The sequence below is a fragment of the Erpetoichthys calabaricus genome, chromosome 8, assembly GCF_900747795.2.
Source record: "Erpetoichthys calabaricus chromosome 8, fErpCal1.3, whole genome shotgun sequence".
NCBI lineage: Eukaryota > Metazoa > Chordata > Cladistia > Polypteriformes > Polypteridae > Erpetoichthys > Erpetoichthys calabaricus.
Genome location: NC_041401.2, coordinates 128,113,883 through 128,120,719, shown reverse-complemented (window position 1 = coordinate 128,120,719; position 6,837 = coordinate 128,113,883). Strand labels below are relative to the sequence as shown.

At 37.9% G+C, this 6,837-nt stretch overlaps 1 long non-coding RNA gene across 1 annotated transcript; it reads right to left on the bottom strand.

The window, feature by feature from the left end:
- Positions 1 to 1,255: 1,255 nt before the first annotated feature.
- Positions 1,256 to 3,336, bottom strand: LOC127529050 (uncharacterized). The gene is made up of 2 exons (XR_007935703.1): positions 3,076 to 3,336; positions 1,256 to 1,455 (listed from the first exon to the last, which is right to left on the bottom strand). It is a non-coding gene; the product is annotated as an uncharacterized LOC127529050 (long non-coding RNA).
- Positions 3,337 to 6,837: the final 3,501 nt, after the last annotated feature.

Below are 6,837 nucleotides of genomic sequence, written 5' to 3'. Positions count from 1 at the left end.
TCTATGTTAATTAATGTTGTCTTATTTTAATTTCTTATTTTGTCTTTTATTTTTCTTCTCTTCATTATGTAAAGCACTTTGAGCTACTTTTTGTATGAAAATGTGCTATATAAATAAATGTTGTTGTTGTTGTTGTTGTTGTATATGAGTTCAAGAGTAAGCAGCTCCAGTGATTTGATAATATTAATTGTTAGTTAACTGCCTTCGTCATCAAATGTGACTAACAACATTTGAGATATAATTATATATTGGTTAATATCTTTTGTTTTTCCACTTGGAGTATAGGCAGGTGAAGTAACTTGCTCATGGTCACACACTGCCTGTGCCAGGATTAGAACCTACAACCTCAGAGTTTAAAGTCTTAGGGCCAAAGCTACTACATCACACTGCCTAACAATAATATTAGCCCTTGGTAAAAAACACAAATATTTTGTACAGAAGAGCAATTACTTGCTTACATACTACTTCCAATACACAAGATTAACCAATGGCACTATAACTGAGGCCCATTGTTTTACAAAATAATCCCGGGTGAAGCCGAGTAACACAGCCAGTTTATTCATAAAGTAAAAGCATGAATGTGTTAGCTATTCTGTCACCAACTAGATATGAAGTAGTTCAGTAGTTTTCTTTGTATAAACAATTGCTCCTAAAAGAGGTAAACGTCTCCAAAGACTTCTTGAATTTCTTGGGAGGTACGCTGCTGATGTTTCTGTGTACATTCACAAAATATTGACCATCAACATTAAAATGGGACTGTAAAATGGCTGGTTGTATAAGAGAGTTAAGATTGCTTTGTGATCAAGTATAGATTAATTTGAGGTTATAAAGAGTTCATCTTTCCACGTGCAGAGTCGAGTTCAGTCTGATAAACTAAACTGATATGGAGTTGTTAAAAGAAGCAACAGAAAATACTTTAACAGCAGTTCCAAAGAGTACGGAAGCTGACTCAGATCAAAACACTTAACTCTGAGTTTAAAAAAAAGTTTAAAGGCCAAAAGTAAACACAAATTGTTTGAAAAGATTCCTATTATTGTTTTTAATGTTTTATATTATTTCTGTTAGTTTTACTTATTATTTATGTTCTGAACCCTTAAATGTGTCTCCATTACCCTGTGTATTGTGGGTGGAGCCCCAGGAGGTGGGGACACCCTCATGTTGTGACTGCTGGCTCCTTCTTCTGGCTATTCATTCCAGTCAGCAGTGAGATCTGACAGTTAAGTCGGAGTCTTATTACAAGTACTTTTTTTCAGAATTTATTTTTATTTTTTGCTTTGTTATTTGATTTCTCTTTTGGCTTTTGTATTTTGACTTCTTGGTGTCTAGCATCACAGTGAGCCTTACCCCAAACTCGAGAAGCATGGTCAAGGCTTCTAAATTCAAAAACTCAGAAACTAAAATGTCCAAAGCACAACTAAAAACCGAAGTAAAGAAATTAAAACAAGTTCAAAATCTCTAAATACAGTGGTGTGAAAAACTATTTGCCCCCTTCCTGATTTCTTATTCTTTTGCATGTTTGTCACACAAAATGTTTCTGATCATCAAACACATTTAACCATTAGTCAAATATAACACAAGTAAACACAAAATGCAGTTTGTAAATGGTGGTTTTTATTATTTAGGGAGAAAAAAAAATCCAAACCTACATGGCCCTGTGTGAAAAAGTAATTGCCCCCTGAACCTAATAACTGGTTGGGCCACCCTTAGCAGCAATAACTGCAATCAAGTGTTTGCGATAACTTGCAATGAGTCTTTTACAGCGCTCTGGAGGAATTTTGGCCCACTCATCTTTGCAAAATTGTTGTAATTCAGCTTTATTTGAGGGTTTTCTAGCATGAACCGTCTTTTTAAAGTCATGCCATAGCATCTCAATTGGATTCAGGTCAGGACTTTGACTAGGCCACTCCAAAGTCTTCATTTTGTTTTTCTTCAGCCATTCAGAGGTGGATTTGCTGGTGTGTTTTGGGTCATTGTCCTGTTGCAGCACCCAAGATCGCTTCAGCTTGAGTTGACGAACAGATGGCCGGACATTCTCCTTCAGGATTTTTTGGTAGACAGTAGAATTCATGGTTCCATCTATCACAGCAAGCCTTCCAGGTCCTGAAGCAGCAAAACAACCCCAGACCATCACACTACCACCACCATATTTTACTGTTGGTATGATGTTCTTTTTCTGAAATGCTGTGTTCCTTTTACGCCAGATGTAACGGGACATTTGCCTTCAAAAAGTTCAACTTTTGACTCATCAGTCCACAAGGTATTTTCCCAAAAGTCTTGGCAATCATTGAGATGTTTCTTAGCAAAATTGAGACGAGCCCTAATGTTCTTTTTGCTTAACAGTGGTTTGCGTCTTGGAAATCTGCCATGCAGGCTGTTTTTGCCCAGTCTCTTTCTTATGGTGGAGTCGTGAACACTGACCTTAATTGAGGCAAGTGAGGCCTGCAGTTCTTTAGACGTTGTCCTGGGGTCTTTTGTGACCTCTCGGATGAGTCGTCTCTGCGCTCTTGGGGTAATTTTGGTCGGCCGGCCACTCCTGGGAAGGTTCACCACTGTTCCATGTTTTTGCCATTTGTGGATAATGGCTCTCACTGTGGTTCGCTGGAGTCCCAAAGCTTTAGAAATGGCTTTATAACCTTTACCAGACTAATAGATCTCAATTACTTCTGTTCTCATTTGTTCCTGAATTTCTTTGGATCTTGGCATGATGTCTAGCTTTTGAGGTGCTTTTGGTCTACTTCTCTGTGTCAGGCAGCTCCTATTTAAGTGATTTCTTGATTGAAACAGGTGTGGCAGTAATCAGGCCTGGGGGTGGCTACGGAAATTGAACTCAGGTGTGATACACCACAGTTAGGTTATTTTTTAACAAGGGGGCAATTACTTTTTCACACAGGGCCATGTAGGTTTGGATTTTTTTTTTTCCCTAAATAATAAAAACCATCATTTAAAAACTGCATTTTGTGTTTACTTGTGTTATATTTGACTAATGGTTAAATGTGTTTGATGATCAGAAACATTTTGTGTGACAAACATGCAAAAGAATAAGAAATCAGGAAGGGGGCAAATAGTTTTTCACACCACTGTACATGTTAAATTGATCATTATTTTTCTTTTTTAGCAAGAGTTTTTTTCTTTATGACAAAAGTTTGAAATCCCTGTGAAGCACACCACCATCTAAAATATCAAAGATATGATAATGTCACATGTAATGAATGTTCAAAGCACATAACCAACAAAAGGCATAGTTTTCATAAATGACCTGGCAGTGACAACAGAAAACAGCATGCAAAATGGTGGTGTGAAGGCATTACCAAAAATAACCTAAAATAAATATACAAGTAAAATATTAATACTATGTGCATAAAAAATTAAGCAAGTTGACGCCAAAAAAAGCACAACCAAAAAAAGCCCACTAGCAGGGCCTATACCACCAAACTCTGGCTAGATTAACAGGCAAACACAGAAACGTCATAGAAATATTTTTTTTTATTTGCACAAAAGACGTTCAGTATTATCATGAAGCCCCAAATAGCAAAAATGGACTTTCCTAAAGCACAAGGCAATACAAGCAAAATAAGTTCCAAAACATAAATTCAAATAATAAAAACTGTACAAAAAAAAAAAAATCAGAAATTCACAAAAGCACAGCAAAACACAAGAACTCGCCAAAACTCCTCAGCACACTTGAAATGAACCGCCAGGAACTGCGGGAGTCCCTCACATAGACCCTTATATGGCAGAGGGTAGTTCCTGGCAGTGATTGGCAGGTGGTCACAGTTCTTAGAGGACCACCCACAAAACACACAGGACATAACCTAGGCAGCTTACATACATAGACACAATCAAACATAACAAACAAAGCAAACAATCAACAAAAGTAACATTAACATAAATAAAAGAAACCAAAATGAACAAAACAGACCTAAGTCATGAATTTAATCACCAGCCAGGGGAACTCTGGCAGAAACACCATAAGTTCTTCACAAAAGTCTATAAAAAACACCATACTACTTTGATTATAATCATAGTTAAAGATCTTAGGAGTCAGGTTCATCCATTTTCTCTTTGTGTAATGGCTTTGTGGGAATAAGCAACTGAGTTATTCAGAAATCTTCTTAATTTACGCGTATTACTTAAAAAGTTGGATTAAGTCTGTTCATTTAAGATCTCACAATTAATTTCAAACTTGATGTTGTATTTGTGAACTCACACCATTAGTTATATGCTTTGCTGCAGAAAAAGTGATTTTTAAAGTAGAGATGAGAATTAGCAAGGATTGAAAAACAATTGTGCTGTTCTAATAGGCCTATGTATGCAATTGGGGTAAGAGTGGACTGTTTATAAAATTTATGGCCAGAACGTTAAGCAGGGACAGTGACACCTGAATGAGTACACACTATGATACAGAATGGCACTCTGTGAATTGGTCAGTGGTTCATACACCACCTGTGGGAGATGTTGTGCCAAAATGCCCACCACAGCTTTTTATTTAAGTGCCTGTACATAGCAGGATCATCAGATTAACATGGCATGCAGGGACAGAGCCAGATCGCAGACAGCCAATAGGAAACCAACATAATTATAGATGACAATTTGCCAGTGTCAGCTTTTTACATGAAAATTGACACCCAATCTCATCTTCCACAGCTCCCGGGCCCCTATTCCTATTCTATACCACATTTTTCTGGGTGTTCTCTACAGGCAGTTGCCATTCTCTCTGTGCTTGTAGTTACTTTTGTTTTCCATTTGTATATGATTATGATGAGCCAATGCCTCAAATCTGAGACTCTTGTTTCAGCACATTTGCACATTAATACACCAGTTATTCAAAGAAACCCTGTTTCTAAACCCTTATTCGAGTCAGAGAAATTGGGTAATTGGTCTCTGAGAAACCAGGTGAACACATTTACATTTCTTCAAGAGTAAGCCAGTTATTTGGCCATGTAAACCCTTAACAGGATTATAGTTAGGTATGTTGTAGTCTGTTCATGCCCTTTGCATTCTGTTTGCCTGCGCATGCGCTAGCTTTATAAACATATCTAGCAACCACAAGATAAATTTCCTGAGGCAAAATATTGGGCAATTGCATTATTCCTTCTCCTGGGTGAAACAATCTGTCTCAATATTTCAGAAATAGCTAATAGCATTAAAAGTAACATGCATTAGATAGTAGGATCACTTTTAAAGTAATGAGTAACCTAATGCATTGCTGTGCTTATTTTATTGAAAAAAATACCTGCATTTTATGATCCCAGCAGTACTGGGGGTAAGGCAAGAAGCACACATGCTGGTATGCCAGTCCTTTGCAGGTCTCAGTCACACAGCCAAGCAGAAAAGACTGTGCTGCATGCAATCCAATAAGAAAAACACATTAATAAAGTGTCAACTTGGTTTTAGTCCAGCTATTTGCAACAAATATGCTGAAGCAATGTGATCAGGTGACACAGTGGCCATTGGTCATACTGCAAATCATCATTGGCTCAGGTCGAAGATATGTAAAGGGGATGGAGGTTAATTACTTAACAGCACATGAAGGACTCAACACATTTATAAAACGCAAGAAAATTATCATAGGCTTCATGCTTTTTTTTTAATGATGGCCAATGATGTTTAACTTTTTTTCACACGGTTTTATGACAGTGGGGTGTTTTGCCAGAGGACAACACGCACATGTAAATGGAGGATTGTGAAAAAACAGGTTTCTGCCTTGTGTGTGCATGTAAATGCACTCATTGACAGACAAGTAGCTTTGTTTGATTGCAATTCTGCATGTAACACGAAAACCCCAACCTCATGGCTTTAGCATTAAACAATATAATAAACGTTACTATAAAGATACTGTTAAAACTCAGCCAAGGAAAACAGTACAATGTAAGCCAAAATAGAAGACCAAGATCAGCCAAAAATAGTCAAAGCAGAAGTTAAGAACTAATACAGGTCATTACAATATAATTGAGGGTTTCCACACAGTGCCCCTCAACACCCAGAATCAGAGCAAATGGGGAAAGAGTAAAATAAATGGTGAATTAATTACATACACTATACAATCAATGGGAAAACAACTGATGACATGAACAACAAAGAAATAAACCAAAATCCTACACAATAATAAATCAAATTCCAACACAGATATCTAACAGTTAGGGGGTCTTGCCCACTTAGTCACTTCTCCAGTAAAAACAAAGAATTCCTTTCTCATCCCCTGTATCTCTCTCTCTCTCTTATTCAACCCTGTTGACTCATCTAACCATCAGTTAGTCCTTGCTCAAAAGTACCCCCCTCCCCGACTAAGTCCAGACTCAGACCACCTCAGACTCAAAACAGCCTAAAGCCTACTCCTGGAGTCACAGCTGAAAAAACATTTCTGGAACAATGCAGCTCTTCTTCAAGTACAGGAACCCCCAGGTTACAACTACATCTAATGTCCCCTGATGTACCTGTACACTGAAGTCCTATGTAGCTATTAAGGGACAGGCCTTCTCGGCAAAGATTTGTGCCTTCAGAGGTTGTCAAGATTACATTATTTCTCTTCAGGGACTAGGTTTCCACTTAACATAATGTAGGGTTATGACTACTCTGCTGATAGTCATCCTGGGTCTTGGTCACTTTATCCAGCCTATCAATAATTGCTGCTTCCTCACAGCCATAAGAAACTTTGTCTCCTTGCCGACCCTTTGTGACCTCTCTCTCACTCTCTCTCTTTGCCCTTGGATGCAGATTTGCTTCATGTTGATGGCTGGTTAGGATGAGGCATTGGGGCTCCCCATGGCCTTTTGATCTTTTCTTCAATTCTGGATGGACTCCCATCACACTGGATTTTCCTTTCCTTCCAAGGGTTTC